Source organism: Notolepis coatsorum, assembly GCF_963971535.1.
Source record: "Notolepis coatsorum genome assembly, chromosome: 6".
NCBI classification, from domain to species: domain Eukaryota; kingdom Metazoa; phylum Chordata; class Actinopteri; order Aulopiformes; family Paralepididae; genus Notolepis; species Notolepis coatsorum.
This window is the reverse complement of record NC_140170.1, coordinates 125227767-125247065: the sequence shown is the minus strand read 5'-3', so window position 1 is coordinate 125247065 and position 19299 is coordinate 125227767.

The window sequence follows — 19299 nt, the reverse complement described above, 5'->3', positions numbered from 1 at the left end:
CTACAACGATTTAAATTTCATATGCACTTTGAGTGCTGTTTTGATAGGGTTAGTGTCTTTACTCTTGGCTATATACTCAATCCATACCGTATAAACTCTGAACTCTGGTGCCTATATCCATCTTCTGGCTACAGCTGTCTTACAATACTACTCTCATTATACCACTCTATCCAATCTATCCATACAGCACTGTATTATAACTGTGTACAATGATACTGTATATGCATTTATCTATACCTATTATATATCCATACCTACTCATATTAGTTAAACTACTGGCTAGACTGGTTTACTACCATATTGTATTCATACTTGTACCCATATATACTGTACATATATTAGCTTAGCATATTTACTCCATAGCTTTGTCATATATACTTGCCAACTTCATTTAGTTGTACTCTCTTTACTTGTACTTGTGAAATGACAACAAATGTAATCTAATAATAATAATAATAACAATAACATTATTCATAATAATATACTACATTTTCTAGTCTTTATTCGTGTATTACAAAAGCTGCAGAAAAACCACTACATTTACATTTACATTTAGTCATTTAGCTGACGCTTTTATCCAAAGCGACTTACAAGTTCTGTACGACAAGTCATCAGGAAGGGCACAACTCTATCAGCTGAGTAACAATGTTCATCAAAGTGTTGAGTACAGTGTAGGTTAGTTTATTAGGACAAGTGCATGATAGTAAGGTTAGTTAGGGTTAGGTATCTTTAAAAAAATTAAATAAAAAATTCAGATAATGGTTGAAGAAGTGCATCTTTAGTCAACGGCAAAAGATTGGACGGGTTTCGGCTGTTCTAACTGGGGTGGGTAGTTCATTCCACCATTGTGGGGCAAGGACTGAGAATAGGCGGCTTCTCCTTGATGACCCTCCCGGAGCTGGGATAGGAGTAGGTCTGAGGCGGCCAGAAGATGCAGAGCGTAGGGGTCTTGAGGGTGGGGAGACCATTGACCACTACAAGTTAATGTATGTTGGTGTCAAGATCTCTCCATTTCATCTAGTTTAATTAATTGGAATATGGTGTGGGGGAATATTTTTTCATCATCTAGAAACCCAAATCACCAAATTATTAATTATAATTATGCACATAAGCTATACTGCACTCCCTATGAATAATTTCAGATACAATTATTTCAAAACCCAAACTGTGAATTATGTAATCTTTATGCCTTTATGCATATGATTTGGGAATGCTCAGCTGTTTTACTATTTTGGAGAATAGTTACTAGAAGGATGTCTGTAGTGTTGGGGATTGATGTTCCTTGTTCCTCTTTAATTTGATCATTAAATTATATTACTGGCACTAATGTGGAAAATATTTAGGTATAGTCTTCATTTATTGAAGCCATGCATATGCGGGCGTGAATGCATGGTTGATTATGTATGTATATGTAAATGGTGTATGTTATGTTTGTTTTGTTTGTGTTTTGTGATGTAAGAAAATGTTAACAAATAAAAAAGTTATCTCAAAAGAAGAATAATAACTAATCTTTAATAAAAACTTTAAAAACTTGTCACATCTCTCCTACAAATTCAAATTGGCCCATGTTTAAGATGTTGTTTCTAAAGTCTACTATCTAATGAATTCCTCATACATAAGAATGATAAATACCCTAAATATGAAATCTGACTGACATGACCAGCATGTCCACCTTCAAAATATTTTTTTCTTGATTTGGAGTAGTGGAAATACAGTGATACAGGTGTCACATGTCTTTTAAATGTCCATATAAAGCTTTATCCTTGATTTTAACTCATGAAGTCCTAAAGTGACACTGACAGAACATCCTGGTGGGTCATGTGACAGGTCATGGGATTTTTGTGCTCCAATAACCTCCTTTCCACGATGCTGATTGATGGTGGTAAGAGTAGGTAAGGGATATGTACAGATATAGATATAGTATTATTATGTACAGTGATACAGGTATAAAGACACTATGGTAGTAGTCATACTGGCCAGCAGCGTAACTAGTAAGAGTAGGTAAGGGATATGTACAGATATAGTATCTACAGATATGTAAGAGTATTATATGCAGGTATGTATACCTGCATATAATCCTCTTACATATCTGTAGATACTAAGCATTATTGTACATGCCATCATACACTTGCCATCATTATTACTGTTGTGTCATTCAAAAATGCTTTATAATTTGTTCCTCAACGTTATATAGACAGGTAATGTTTTGTAAACTAACATTATGTTTAGAATGGAATGAATACATCAAGGCAAAGATCGTTAGCTCAAAACTAATCCGGTCCGTTTTATCAACTAGCTTCTGTTAGCCAGCATTAGCCTTCATTAGCTGAGCAAGTAAACTAATAGTAAACGTTTTTACATGAAATACAGCCCAAAAACCCTGCTGACAAACGTTTGCTTATTAAATGCATTCTATAATATAATAATACAAACGTTTCATTACCTCTCTGTGACGACAAAGTTGTTTAAATAACAGGAGAAAAGTTGTTGAAAACAATGTATTTGGATGGGACAGGAGGAACCATTCGCAACCCGGACGTCCTACCGGAAGTGCCTACTTCACGTTGTGCAAGTGGAGGAGTATGTAGATGAAGTATCACGCCAGTGAGACTTGACTTCATGTTCGTTGCCATCTGTTTGGCATCATATCTTTTTTTATTCGGCACAAAATCAAGACAGTACAGATATGCAGATATACTTTACAACACGTTCTCAATTTACATCATGTCTGTACCATATCATTAAGAGACAGCTATGCTTTGGGAAGGGGAAGGGGCGTGGGGGGAACATAAAAGAAAAAACAGGTAAACCAGAATATACTACATGTCAACCTCTCTTCTCTGGGTGTAGTACAGTAGGAACCTCAGTCAACATTGTCATTGGCGTGAAACTGTCATTCCCTGTTTCCTTCCTGGTTTTAAACCCATGTGTCGGTCCATGATGTCATAACCACCCTATAGGAAGGCTCGATGCACAGATCAAATCAAACAATTTTCAAACGAAAATGACAATAAAATGGGAAATAATCGTCATGGTCCCATGGGAGGACGCGATGAGTGGCGTTTACTCCCGATATTTTCTGCTGCCCGAGAAATCGGGGAGGTGTCAGACCCATACTGGACCTGTCCCATGGAAGGTTCAGAATGTTGACCGTCAAACACCTGTTATGCGCTGGCAGAGTGGGAGACTGGTTCACCTCCATAGACCTGAAGGATGCATATTTTCACATCCCGATCTTCCCTCCTCACAGGAAATATCTACGCTTCCTTTTTTCAAGGAATAGCGTAAAAGTACCAGAGGCTGCCGTTCGGCTACTCTCTGACTCCTCGCACCTTCACCAAGTGGGTGGAGACCGTGCTGGGACCTCTGCGTCATCAGGGGATACAAATTTTATTCTACCCTAGACGACATTCTGGTCCTCAGCCGGTCAGAGGAGATCGCCAGGTCTCATACCAGGCAGGTGGTGGAACTCCTCACCAGCCTGGGTTTTGCTGTGAACTGGAAGAAGAGTACTCCTCTTCCCAGTCAACAGGTGGAGTACTTGGGCTTAATTGTAAGCTCAAGGTCTATGAGGGCAACCCTCTCAGAGCGGCGGCGAGAGGATATTCTCGGCGCGCTCGGGAGGTTCCGTCCTGGCAGGGCGGTTACGGCGCTGTCCGTGATGCGACTGCTCGGTATGATGGCATCTGCTCAAACTGTGGTCCCTCTTGGCCTCCTCTTCATGAGTAGGATACAGAGGTGGTTTTTCAGTATGAAAATAGACCCTGTGAGAGGCAAGTGGAAGCAGCTGAAGGTTCCCATATCAGTACTGGGGGACCTCGCCCACAGCGGGGTCCCCATGAGCAGCAGGCTATCACATGTCACAGTCTTCACCGATGCCTCCCTCACAGGATGGGGGGACGTGTCGGACCGACGCAGTAGGGGGCAGCTGGCAAGACCATGCTGCCCGGTCTGCACTACATATCAATGTGTTGGAATTGAAGGCAGTGCTTCTAGTCCTCAAACAGCTCGGCCATCGTGTGGTGGGCGAGCATGTTCTGATCAGGACGGACAGCATGACGTCGGCGTCGTATACCAACAGACAGGGAGAAGTACGCTCCCCCTGTCTCCACCGGGCGGCGGTTGAACTCTGGCTATGGGCGTCTCTCAATCTGCGCAGCCTGAGGGCTCTCCACATCCCCGGCAGGGAGAATGTGGGTGCAGACGTGATGTTGCGGGGCGGTCCCCACCCAGGCGAGTGGGGACTACGTCCAGACATAGTCAGGCAGGTCTGGGACCAATTCGGGGAGGCCGCGGTGGACCTGTTTGCAAGCAGTCAGTCCTACCAGTGCCCTCTGTGGTTCTCGGTCAGTCGGAAGGACAAGCCCTGTCTGGGAGTGGATGCCTTCTCGATGTACCCGTGGCCACCCGGGATTCTGTACGCGTTCCCCCCCATACACCTGATAGCTCAGCTGTTGGAGCGGGTACGTCAGGAGCGCAGGACTTTGATCCTGGTCGCGCCGGACCGGTGCACAGCTGTGTGGTTCCCGGCCCTGATTCAGCTCTTGGTGGCTCCGCCGTGGCCTGTTCCGTGGCCCTCTCTCAGGCACACGGAACACTGTTTCTGCCTCCTGTTCTGGGGCAGCCTCTAATGGCTTGGCTGCTGAAAGGGTGAATCTGGAGGGGATGCATCTTAACTCTACTGTGGTTAACACCATCCAGAACGCGCACGCTCCATCCACTACCGCGGTTTTACGCAGGGAAGTGGCGTATGTTTCGAGAGTGGCAAGGCAGAGCGCAGTTCAGCCACCCGCTTGTGAGACGTTTCCTGCTTGGCGCACGGCGTCTGAAGCATATGGAACGTGCTCTGTCTCCGAGCTGGGACCTCCAACTGGTCCTGGAAAGGCTGTTGGGGGCCCCGTTTGAGCCTCTTGAACAGGCGCCATTGGATCGGCTGTCTTCAAGACCGCGTTCCTTCTGGCCATCACCTCCGCTAAACGCGTGGGTGAGCTGTGTGCTCTCTCGGTGGGTTCCGAGTGTCTATTCAGGCTGATAACAGTGCGACTCTGAGGCCTAATCCGGCCTTAGTGCCAAAGAATATCCGGAGCTCTTATTGCTCCAGGGATATTATGGTCCAGGCGTTTCACCCTCCTCCTCACGCTAGTGAGTTGGAGGCGAGCCTTCACCTGTTGTGTCCTGTCCGTGCGCTGATGGTTTACTTTAGTCGCACGCAGGATCTCAGGGCTACCGATCAACTGTTTGTTTGTTACGGTGGCTCTTACGTGGGTAAGGCGCTGTCCAAGCAACGCCTGTCACATTGGTTATGCGAGGGTTTTGACCTCTGCTACACTTTGGCCGGACGGGTTCCCTCCACAGGTGCCTGCCCTGCTTGGGGGGGCCTCGGAGGAGGACATCTGCGCTGCGGCCTCCTGGTCCTCCCCAGGTCCCTTTGTTAGGTTTTACCTCATGGACATGACTGGGGGCTCTGTCTCCCAGGCATTCCTGAGGGCCGGGACCTCTCCTGCACCCCGCCCTCAGGTGGGCTAGCAAGTGTATGTGGGTGTGGACCGCGGAGTGCTCTGTCACACGCGGTCCCGCTTGCACTGTGCGTTCTAGGGTGACTGGTCCCTTTTTCGCACGTTGGTTGTAGTTGACTGCCTCCTCCCCCTTGTTAGGACGGGCGGGTGGACGAGACTCCCCTCCCCCCCTGGTCAGGGGCTTATGGGCCCTCAGGGGGTGCATTTGATGTGGCCATGCGTCCGCTCTGCCCCTTTTGATCTCAATATGGCAGAGCGGGACGCAATGTCAGATGTAATATAACAAAGGTTATCCTGGCCATAACCCTAGTTATATGAATACTGACAGAGTGTCCCGCTCTTCAGCGCCCTGAGGACCCATGGATGTTTTTCACGCATGGAATTCAGACTTGGAAGGGTGTAAGCATGACCACTTCCTGTGTTTTGTAGGAACACACGGGAGTAGGCGTGGTCACGTGCAAGTGACGTGCATGTGTCAACTTTTTCAGGTGCACAATATGTGCATGGAGATGATATCTCAATATGGCAGAGCGGGACGCTCTGTCAGTATTCATATTACTACTAGGGGGGCGCTATACCAAACATTTTGCAAACATGTACCATGCATTGGCGAATATTTAATTACGTACAACTATCACCATTGCCATCAATCAATATATGATCACAGTCAGTCAAATGTAGCCAATATGCCCTACACAATCAGAGAGAGAGTGAGAGAGAGAGAGAGAGAGAGAGAGAGAGAGAGAGAGAGAGAGAGAGAGAGAGAGAGAGAGAGAGCGAGAGAGCGAGCGAGCGAGAGAGAGAGAGAGAGATATCGCAACTCTACCTTGTTGTTAAGTTGGCAGCATGCAGAAGGGCTTGATAAAGTATATCCACTCCACTGTCCAGACTGTGTTGATGTCCATTGTCCATGCATGTCCACACTGCATCCATATATAGCTTGTTGTTAGCCAACAAGTACTGTGTGAGTGAAGAGCTGTGTCTTTGTCCATTTCCGCGTCGAACAGCCTGCAAACTATCTGGCGTTCCTATCGCCATGCTCTAAGACAAACTCTAACCTTAACCAACTTTGAAAGAGTGCCTAAGCTTAACCGTCGAAATAACTTGCCGTCACGCTCTAAGACAAATAGCTGCATCACAACAACACAACAGCGTAGAGACTATCTACTACACCAGAAACTGGCGTTGGCCAATCAGAGAGAGCGTCTCCGCGAAATGCGGCTACGGAAAAAACTGACGTCGGCCAATCAGAGAGCGTCTCCGAGAAATGCGGCTACAGAAATTATAGACGCTGCTGCTTAGACCGCTTCAAAACGCGCCTGTGTTCCATCATAATACATCATATTTCAACGCACAGCGCGTTACGCACTGATTGGGTGCGACGGATACAGCGATGAAACCAGTGCACGCGTCTAGCCCGAGAGAAATACGGCTAGGAGAAATGCGGCTACGGTAACGGAACGTATTCTCTTTAAGACAGTGAGTCACTTCCTGTTCAGGAAAACGATTATTTATATTTGATATATTAACGTTATATTGTGCATTGGAAACACAAACATACTTAAAATGAGTAAATATTATTCATTTTAAACATGTTTATATTATTTATAGGGCTATAAAACAAAAAACAAAAAAAAATATTTCTTATTCTTCTCTCTTTTAACCAGGGTTAACCAGGGGGGGCGCCACCCGAGCGCCCCTAGTGGCCAGCCGCCACTGGTTATAGGATAACCTTCGTTTTCCAGTGTCCAGTTTAATCATAACAAATGCATGTTCATTTGATCATCTCGCTGTTGTGTTTACCTTATCTCTGTCACTCCCCACACCCAAATCCCCTCCCCCTGCACGTTTCTCTCGCAACATTAACCCCTTGACTGCCAGTATGTTATCCACTGCCTTCATAGCTGCCCCTAACACCTGCACTATTGAAGCCTCTCCCTCCCATCTTAGCACTGAAGAGCTTACATCCCTTTTCAACACCACCTGCCTCTCCACTCTAGACTCTGTAGCCCCCCTTAGACAAAAAAAACCTAAGCCTAAAGGACAGCCCTGGCTCCATGATAACACCAGAGCCCAGAGAAAAGAGTTTAGGAAGGCAGAGCGGAAGTGGAAACGTGACAAACTTAGGGACAGTCACATTAACTACAAGCTAGCGGTCAAAGCCGCGAGAATCGCATATTTTTCTAACCTCATCAACAACTCCCACAACCCTAGGACCCTGTTCAATACCATCAATTATCTCATTAGCCCCCCCCCCCCCCCTAGTACCTGGATGTGTCCCCAACTAAGTGTGAGGAATTCTCATTTTTTCACGACCAAAGTTGAGGATATCAGAAAGAACATCTCACCCCCCACACGTAACTTAGCTGTCCCTCTGGTCTGCTCATCCACACTGGCCTGCTGTCAGCCCATCAGTCTACCCACCCTCACAGAGATAGTTTCTCTATGAAACCTGCGACCTGCCCCCTCGACACTGTTCCCACTACTCTCCTGAAACAGGTTTTTCACACAACCGGTCCCAGTATCCTCTCCCTGGCAACTGGTACTGTTCCATCCTGCTTTAAACATGCAGTAGTCCAGCCCCTATTGAAAAAAACAAACCTTGACCCCACCCAGAACAGTAATTACAGTCCCATTTCCAAGCTTCCTTTTCTGTAAAAAATACTTGAAAAGGTCGTTCTGTGCCAATTGTCTCTCTACCTGCACCAGAACAGCATCCTGGAGACATTTCAGTCAGGGTTTAGGACTGGCCATAGCACAGAATCAGCACTCCTTAATTTAAAGTTTCAAATTACCTTCTCCTCGCCGCTGACAACCGTGACTGCTCTGATTTAATGCTGCTTGACCTCAGCGCAGCTTTCGACACTGTTGATCACAACATTTTATTAGATCGTTTCCAACATGGGGTTGGTGTCAGTGGCACTTGCATGGTTCTCCTCCTATCTCACAAATAGAAGCTTTGCTGTCAATATTGCCAACTGCTCCTCCCCCTTAACCTCCCTCTCCTGTGGGGTCCCGCAAGGGTCCATCCTTGGCCCGATCCTGTTATCTCTTTACATGCTACCCCTTGGTTCAATCATTCAGAAGCACAACATCTCTTTTCAGTATTATGCTGACGACACAGCTTTATGTCTCTCTGAAACCTAACAACCAGTCTTTACTTAACAGTGTCATGTCCTGCCTTGATGACGTTAAATCTTGGATGGCACAAAACATTTTACAACTAAATGAAAACAAATGTGAAATAATCCTCTTCTGTCCCCCAGACGCTGTCACCACCCTTACCAACAGTCTTGGCAACCTGTCCTCCCTGGTCAAGCCTTATGTCAAGAACCTAGGTGTCATTTTTTATCCCCAATTTAAATTCGACAGACAAGTGAACTCAGTGGTGAAGGCATGTTTTTTCCAATTACGCACCATTGCTAAACTCAAAGCCCTTCTCTCCCCTGCAGACCTTCAGAGAGTAATCCACGCTTTCATTTCATCTAGATTAGACTACTGCAACTCCCTCTATATAAGCATCAACCAGTCTTCCCTGTCCCGCCTACAGCTAGTAGAGAACGCCGCTGCCAGACTGTTGACCGGAACCCGTAAGAGAGACCACATCACCCCTGTCCTTGCCTCCCTTCATTGCCTTCCAGTACGCTACAGGATAGATTTTAAGGTTCTCCTATTCGTTTTTAAAGCCCTTAATGGTCAGCCCCCCTCCTAGTGCGCATGCGTCGCCTGAGACGGCCGCTGCTGCAGATCGCTCTACCCGTTTTGTACTTTTTGTCAAGCTCTACGTCCTTATTGTACATCTTCTTTTCACCTGGACACTAGTCCTTATTTATTTAAGTCTTCTAGACATGCAGTTTAAAATAGTTTTAGAAAAGTTTTTGTCCATCTGGCTGATGGGGGAATTACTTTTTCAACTCTCGAGCGGACAACAGCTGACTGGAGCGCCCTTTGTTTACACGAGAGATCAGCTGCTGTCGCTATGCAACCAGCCGGCGCGCTGCAGCCAGCTAACCCGGAGTTATCAAACATATTCCCAGAGGAGATACTAAGGACAAACGGTGGCTTTCGGGGATGTCGAGGGAGAGGGCGACGTGCGAGACAGAAGAGGGCTGTAGCATGGAGGGAGAGGAGGAGATTTAAACCATATCTCCCCTCCGTTGTCATGGGCAACGTGAGGTCTCTGGCAAATAAGATGGATGAGCTGGCCGTGCTTACCGGCAGTCAAAAGGAATACCGTGAGTGTAGCATTATGTGTTTATCTGAGACATGGTTGCACACAGATATTCCCGATAGCAATGTCTCTATAGACGGGTTTCAGATTGTGCGCTCTGATCGCAACCGCGGGAGCGGCAAGCGTAAAGGAGGGGGGCTTGCTTTATTTATTAATAAAAGATGGTGTAACCCCAGCCATATTACGATCATAGAGCGACACTGTGACCCGGATATAGAGATGTTAGCTGTAGGACTCAGACCATACTATTTGCCAAGAGAAATCCCCCACGTTATCATGATGGCCGTTTACATCCCCCCCTCGGCAAACCCGACGGCCCTGTGTGACGTCATCCACGGCGCAATTGCACGTCTCCCGACGAAACACCCGAAGGCTCTAATCCTCATTTCAGGGGATTTTAACCATATTAAACTGGATAAATCACTACCAAATTTCACACAGTATGTCAGCTGCCACACCAGGAAGAACAGGACTCTGGACCTGCTTTATGCCAACATCAAGGAGGCATACAGCTCCTCACAACTACCACAGCTGGGCCGGTCGGACCACAAACTGGTTCACCTTAACCCCTGTTATGTGCCTCTGGTCAGAAGACAGCCTGCAAACAAAATAACTGTGAGAAGGTGGTCGGAGGAGGCTCAAGAGGCACTACAGGGCTGCTTTGAGGTCACAGACTGGCATGCACTCTGTGAGCCCCACGGAGAGGACATTGATGGGCTCACAGAGTGCATCACAGACTACAATCAACTTTTGTGTGGACTCCAATGTTCCATCTAGGACTGTTACCTGCTACCCTAATAACGAGCCATGGGTCACTAAGGACATCAAAGCCCTACTGAATGAGAAGAAGAGGGCCTTCAACGCAGGCAACAGGGAGTAGGTCAAAATAGTTCAGGGGCGTCTGAGAATCAACCTCAGAGAGGGCAAAGACAAATACAGGAGGAAGTTGGAAGGTCAGCTGGGGAACAATAACATCAAACAAGTGTGGACTGGAATGCAGTCCATAACCGGCATTAAACCGGCAGGGGAAAGGGGAGTGGATGGAGATGTGGACCGGGCCAATGAGCTAAACCTGTTTTACAATAGGTTTGATACAGCGGCCCCGGCCAGTCTGGCCCCCCTCCCCCCTCTACTCCAGTTGCCCTGCCCACCCCCACACCTCTCAGCCCTTCAACTCGAGCAACCCCCTCCCTCCCCCCAACTGCCCACGCCCCCTCATCTCTGGTGCAGCCTGTCTGCCCCCCGCGGCTTGAAGACCCACTCCTCCCCCCAACACCTGAGATCCCCACAGTATGGCTCTCTGCAGACCAGGTGAGTACACAGCTGAGCAAGTTACACGCAGGCAAGGCTGCAGGTCCTGATGGGGTGAGCCCAAAAGTACTCAAAACCTGTGCCTCTCAGCTGTGTGATGTGCTCCAGCTCATATTCAATATGACCCTGAGGCTGCAGAGAGTCCCGACACTGTGGAAAACCTCCTGTGTGGTCCCTGTCCCTAAGTGCCCGCATCCCAGTACGTCCAAGGACTACAGGCCGGTGGCTCTAACCTCTCACATAATGAAGAAAATGGAGAGGTTAGTCCTGGAGCAACTCCGCCCGGTGACCAAACCCCACCTAGACCCACTCCAGTTCGCCTACCAGCCCTGACTGGGGGTAGAGGATGCTGTCATCTACCTGCTGAACCGAGCCTACACTCACCTAGACAAGCCGGGGAGCACTGTGAGAGTCATGTTCTTTGACTTCTCCAGTGCTTTTGATACCATAAGGCCTGCGCTACTGGGTGAGAAGTTGGAGGCGATGCAAGTAGAGGCCCCCCTGGTGTCCTGGGTTATGGACTATCTGACGGGGAGACCGCAGTACGTGCGCCTACGGAGCTGTGTGTCAGACAGACTGGTCAGCAACACCGGGACCCCGCAGGGGACAGTCCTCTCGCCCTTCCTCTTCACTGTCTACACCAATGACTTCCACTATCGGTCAGAGTCCTGCCACCTTCAGAAGTTTTCTGATGACTCTGCGATAGTGGGATGTATAAAGGACGGTGACAAGAGGGAATACCGGGAACTGGTAGTGGACTTCGTCACATGGTGCGATAAAAACCACCGGCAGCTAAATGTGGCGAAGACCAAGGAACTGGTTGTGGAGCTGGGGAGGAGGAGGAGTGCACCTGTGACCCCCGTTTCCATCAGGGGAGTTGATGTGGACATGGTGGAGGTGTACAAATACCTCGGTGTGCACATCGACAACAAACTGAACGGGTCAAAACATGCAGAGGCACTATACAAGAAGGGCCAGAGCTGACTCTACTTCCTCAGAAGGCTGAGATCCTTCAATGTCTGTACAAGGATGTTGAGGATGTTCTATGAGTTGGTGGTGGCGGGGGCGCCTTCTTGTATGCTGTGACCTGCTGGGGCAGCGGACTGAGAGCAGTGGACACAACCAGGCTGGATAAGCTGGTCAGGAAGGCCAGCAGCGTGGTTGGGGTGGAGCTGGACTCTCTAGCGAGGGTGGCGGAGAGGAGGAGCCTTGCTAAGCTCCAGGCCATCAGGGAAAACCCCACCCACCCACTATACACAGACTTGGCTGACAGGAGGAGCATGTTCAGTGCTAGGCTCACACTACCCAAATGCAGCACTGAATGGCACAGGAAGTCCTTCATTCCAACAGCCATTAGACTATACAATGCATCACTGTGCCTCACTGCATCACTGAGCACAGAGCGGCAGCTCAATAGTGGCAGGAGGCCGCGACTAGCGGCCTCCAGGCTCCAAAACAGGGGGCAGCGACGGCTGCCAGACATTGACCTTGGATTAATAGGAACCCAAGGAGGACAATACACTACCTGAAGCATACTGCACCTTATGTGACACTGTGAATATATATTTCATTTAGTTAGATAGTTAAATTATATTGAACAAATTGATTACACTGCTGTGTTGTTTTTTACTACCTGTACCCCCATGCCCCATGCCCTTCCCCCATGCTCAGTATATTTTTACTGTATTTATTTCTGTATATTTTATTTCATTTTTATTCTATTTTACTCTACTCTTATCCTAGGCAACTTGATTGATTTGTGTTATTATTCTAATTCGTGACCTGTCCTGTCTAAATGTTTAAATGTTGAGCGATTTGCAGTGTCAAATTTCCCACGGGATAATACAAGTATTTCTATTCTATTCTATTCTATACATCTCAGACCTCCTATCCCCCTATTCCACCACCAGGTCCCTCATGTCAGCCGGTCAGAGGCTCCTGCCAGTCCTGAGGTCTAACCTTAAGCTCAGGGGGGGCCATGCCTTTGCTGTCGCAGCCCCTGAACTGTGGAAGAGCATCCCCACCTCCATTAGGCTTGCCCCCTCAATAGATGTCTTCAAATCTAGGCTCAAAACCCACTTCTACCTATTAGCTTTTCCCATTCACTGACTCATGCCCTGTTTTTGTTGCGTTGTTGTGAGTTGTGATTGTTGTCTATATGTATCTATCTATCAGTGGCGGCTGCTTACCAAATTTCTTGGTGAAGCACAAAATTATTATATTATATATAAAATTATATTTTTTAAACATCCCCAACGCTCCAATACGTTGGGGATATATACATCCCCAACGCCCAGGTGTCAGGCTCCTCATTCGCTTCCATTAATTTTGGGGACCATGTTTAAATATCATACTTCTGAAGTATAAACAAACTATACTGATGTGACGATTTCAATAAAACAGACCATTCTGAGTCAATGGTACAGCAAAACTGTACATTGAAATATCTAACATGTATTTACCACCTTCCTCTGCACGAGGACACAGGTGGGTTTTATGTAACACAAGAGAGGGCAAAGACAAATACAGGAGGAAGTTGGAAGGTCAGCTGAAGAACAATAACATCAAACAAGTGTGGACTGGAATGCAGACCATAACCGGCATTAAACCGGCAGGGGAAAGGGGAGTGGATGGAGATGTGGACCGGGCCAATGAGCTAAACCTGTTTTACAATAGGTTTGATACAGCGGCCCCGGCCAGTCTGGCCCCCCTCCCCCCCTCTACTCCAGTTGCCCCGCCCACCCCCACACCTCTCAGCCCTTCAACTCGAGCAACCCCCTCCCTCCCCCAACTGCCCACGCCCCCTCATCTCTGGTGTAGCCTGTCAAATTTCCCACAGGATAATACAAGTATTTCTATTCTATTCTATTCTATACATCTCAGACCTCCTATCCCCCTATTCCACCACCAGGTCCCTCATGTCAGCCGGTCAGAGGCTCCTGACAGTCCTGAGGTCTAACCTTAAGCTCAGGGGGGGGCCATGCCTTTGCTGTCGCAGCCCCTGAACTGTGGAAGAGCATCCCCACCTCCATTAGGCTTGCCCCCTCAATAGATGTCTTCAAATCTAGGCTCAAAACCCACTTCTACCTATTAGCTTTTCCCATTCACTGACTCATGCCCTGTTTTTGTTGCGTTGTTGTGAGTTGTGATTGTTGTCTATATGTATCTATCTATCAGTGGCGGCTGCTTACCAAATTTCTTGGTGAAGCACAAAATTATTATATTATATTATATATAAAATTATATTTTTTAAACATCCCCAACGCTGCAATACGTTGGGGATATATACATCCCCAACGCCCAGGTGTCAGGCTCCTCATTCGCTTCCATTAATTTTGGGGACCATGTTTAAATATCATACTTCTGAAGTATAAACAAACTATACTGATGTGACGATTTCAATAAAACAGACCATTCTGAGTCAATGGTACAGCAAAACTGTACATTGAAATATCTAACATGTATTTACCACCTTCCTCTGCACGAGGACACAGGTGGGTTTTATGTAACACAAGGACAATGAATGAATGAATGAATGAATGAATGAATGAATGAATGAATGAATGAATGAATGAATGAATGAATGAATGAAAACTTTATTTAACAGATTGCAGAATGGGTACAATACAGTATGGCTCAATACACACAATTGTTCGTCTTGTTTACATCAGGGTCCCCCATTTTCAATTCATACCTAAGAGAGGAGAGGAGAGGGAGAGGAGAGGAGAGGAGAGGAGAGGAGAGGAGAGGGAGAGGGAGAGGAGAGGAGAGGAGAGGAGAGGAGAGGAGAGGAGAGGAGAAGAGAGGAGAGGAGAGGAGAGGAGAGGAGAGGAGAGGAGAGGAGAGGAGAGGAGAGGAGAGGAGAGGAGAGGAGAGGAGAGGAGAGGAGAGGAGAGGAGAGGAGAGGAGAGGAGAGGAGAGGAGAGGAGGAGTGTTGGGGACACAAGATCCCAATGCATTGTCCCGTGGGATTATGCCCCCCCCCCTCCCCGCGGCGATATTAATATTTGATTAGAAACGCAAGCAAGGCTTGCCGCGGGCGACTCATGTGGTCCTTGGGCTACCTGGTGCCCGCGGGAACCGTGTTGGTGTATTACACACGCAAGGCCATAGCGGGCCAATGAATTCATAATCACTGTAAAATATATATATATATATTTTAAATCCACTCACCACACAACAGCCAAAGCAGTGACCGATCTCATCTTCCATTGAATATTGCAGCTTCTCCATCGTGACAAGTCCGACTCGAGTCGAGACACATTCTTTTATCCCATGGAAAGTGTAAACAATTGACCACCACTTCCTGTATTTTGAGCTCATGGGAGGTTCGGGGGGGAAGGCAGCGCATTCATTTGATTCCCTCACGCTCTCGTCCCCCCACCCCCCTCCTCCTCACAAGCTCCATGTAACGCGGAAGTGCAGTGGTCTATGCCATGTCGCGCAGCTCCTCTCTGATTGAGTCTCAGACCGTTGAAGGCTGTCAATCATTCAACCCGCATTCGTGAGTAGCGTGCGCAAAGTTGCACGGGCGGGGCTTAGATGACTCAAATAGCCTATTTTGATTGGATAATAGAATAAAAATATCAACCCGTGCAGGGAAAGTTGCACTTGAGTGATTGACAGCTCGCATTACTGCAGTTATGTGAGCACTGCAGACCTGATCAGAGAGCTCAGAGAGCTTGGCCGTTTTTGAAGAAAAAAAAAATCACTGGCATTTTTTTACAGAGGAAAGCATTTCTAATAAAAAGAAATATATATATAATAATAATAATAAAAAAAAAATATATATAGGCTATATATGTAAATTACTAATAATTATGAGTGAATTTGTGTTTCACGTGTTGTCATGGAATAACCTCCACTGCTATGTATCTACCCTCTGTACAGCACTTTGGTTGACATGTGTCATGTTAAATGTGCTATATAAATACATCTGATTGATTGATTGATTGATTGATTGATTGAGTAGTGTACATAGGACCCAGTGCCTTCTCAGGAATTTAGCATGTCTATTTTTATCATGCACATCTTGTCTTCTTATTACCTGTTTTTTTATGTCTATTTTATTATTAGTATTATTGCACAATTGATGCGGCCATGACCACCCGCATTTCACTGTATGCCCTGGTATGTATGTGACAAATAAACTTGAATCTTGAAAAGGAGAGAGAGAGAGAGAGAGAGAGAGAGAGAGAGAGAGAGAGAGAGAGAGAGAGAGAGAGAGAGAGAGAGAGAGAGAGAGAGAGAGAGAGAGAGAGAGAGAGAGAGAGAGAGAGAGAGAGAGAGAGAGAGTGGGGGGGGGGGGAGAAAGACAGTCGAGTGTGAGAGGAGGAGGGATGATGGAAGGAGATAGATGACAATGGGGGAGCAAAAGACAAGATAGAGAAAGATGGAGGAGGAAGAGAGAGAGCAGGAAAATAGGGAGGAGAGGGAAAGGAGAGAGGGAAAAGTGACATGTGGATAAAGAAAATAATGAAAGGACAAGCAAGAGAAAGAACAGAGAGAGGGGGGGGGAGGAGTGGCATATCAGAGACGAAGGGAGGAAGAGTGGAGGAGGGAGGGAGAAGAATACAATTAAACATAAGAGGAAACAGAACTGCACAGCATTGGAAAAGAACATTCAAGAAATAGATGTTATATAATAAAACAAAGAGATACAGGGGGTTTACACACATGATAATAATAATAATAATAATAATAATAATAATAATAATAATAATAATAATAATAATAATAATAATAATAATAATAATAATAATAATAATAATAATAATAATAATAATAATAATAATAATACACTTTAACTGCCAGAAGACGAATTTAGGTGTCCTTCCCCGCCATGCTCAAGTTGCCGAAGACGCCGTAACTCGTCTTTGATATCAATATTTCAAAAATCTGTGATCGGATTCATATTTCCCATCCGCTGGCCTGAGACCCACCAAAAAGCCCCACTGAACCCTCTAGCGGTTCAAGAGCGCCATCTGGTGGCCGATCGGCGCAATCGCCAAACAGGAAGTTACTTGGACGATGTGCTGTTCAACCATATTACTTCCGGGCACTCTGTATATGTCCCGGCACTCTAGCTCGTCACAATACATAGCGATCCGTTGCCAATAACTCGATAAACAACATGATTTGGACGTATATACCATTATACAACCTGGAAATGGACCGGGTATTCCAACATCCCATAATAGGAAAATGTATACTCCACGCTCATCGCCCAACGGCGCGAGGAAGATACGGTAAGATTCAGCGTTATTTTTCAATGTCTTCTATACTAACTGATCTGATGAACATTTGACCCACATTGATGAATGGTATAACGCTGCCCACGGAATTATAAACGCCCCCTCGCCCATCCGGTCAACTTCAGATGATGTGTAGTAACTTCCAGAAGTCCGTCCAGTTGGATTTTTTTATATCGCGCCGATTGCTATCAAACTGTATTTGATCATCAATATAATGCATTTGGGGCTATAAATCACGTTCTGGAGAAAGCTGCAGAAATAGATGAAAACATACTTATACTTTAGATCATATTTTAGTATGAATATGTGAATGAAAAAGTTTAACGTTCATACACCCTGAACAATACATATAGGACATTGAATGGGCCCTAATAATGGCAATTTAGCAATAGAATTTAAAAAGTTATAGCCCTGCAAATAAGGGGAACTTATCCATAGACAAATAGAGCTGGCAACCTATGGTATATCATGAATTTAGCCTTAGGCAATCAAAGTGTTAATAATAATAATAATAATAATAATAATAATAATAATAATAATAATAATAATAATAATAATAATAATAATAATAATAATAATAATAATAATAATAATAATAATAATAATAATAATAATAATAATAATAATAATAATAATAATAATAATAATAATAATAATAATAATAATATCTTAAATTTATATAGCGCCTTTCAGGAGACCCAAGGTGCTTAACAGCTAAGGGAGGGGGACAGGGAACAACGTAAAAACAAAATATGAATCAAAAGGAAAAAAAGAAAGAAAACTAAAGAAAAAAAGAAAAGAAAAAAATAAGGGGAAATCAGGCAGATTTATTTACAAATTTGGTGAAAAGGTGGGTTTTGAGTTGGGATTTGAAAGAGTGCAGGGATGTAGCACTATGGATGTTTGGAGGGAGTGAGTTGTTATTATTACTTATTTCTACTGACATAAATAACTGAAATTACTGCATTAGTCCTGATACAAACATGGACACCATCAGCAAACCCTGCGAAAAAGTTACCATAGGAGAATTAGCTTGCATTACACTGAGCTTTACAAAACTGTCATGGAATGTAACTCCTTCACTTCCTGTATTGACCCTATACCCACAGCATTTTTTAAGCGAATATTTGAGAGTATTTCAACTTGAAATTTCAGGTCAAGTCAGGTCCTAAATATTATAAATATTGCGCTTCTGACTTTCCCAGATGCATTCAAAACAGCCGTTGTAAGACCCTTACTAAAGAAACCCAAACTAGACAGTAATGTACTCACCAACTATAGGCCAGTCAACCTCCCATTCATCAGTAAGATACTTGAAAAAATTGTCTCAATGCAAATAAACTCTTTTCTCAAAGAAAACAACATCATGGAGGAATTTCCATCATGCTTCAGAACACACCATAGCACTGAAACTGCTCTTACTAAAATAATTAGTGACCTCAGAATAAACTCAGATGCAAACAAAGTCTCAATTCTCGTCCTATTAGATATAAGCACAGCATTTGACACGATCGACCATGATATCCTAATAAATCGTCTCGAAAAGTTAGTTGGTCTTTCTGACTATGAATTAAACTAGTTCAGAACATAATCAAAGGGAGAAAATATTATGGCAGGCTTGGAGATTGATTGATTGATTGAATTGATTGATTGATTGATTGATTGAAAACTTTATTAACAGATTGCAGAATGGGTACAATACAGTACAGCTCAATACACACAATTGTTAAGGGGATGCAGACCAGAGAAAGACTTTCGTCTTGTTTACATCAGGGTCCCCCATTTTCAATTCATCAGGACATATATGACATACATGACATACAGATAGTCAGTACTGCTACATCTATACATTTATGACATACCAGATTTGCAAATACAGTACTGTTTGTGATACAGAAGGAGTCAGGAAAAGGGAGTATATACATTTGACGTAGAAACTGTACATTGGAGGAGGTTGGGTGGGGGGGGTTGGGTACACTGGGATATT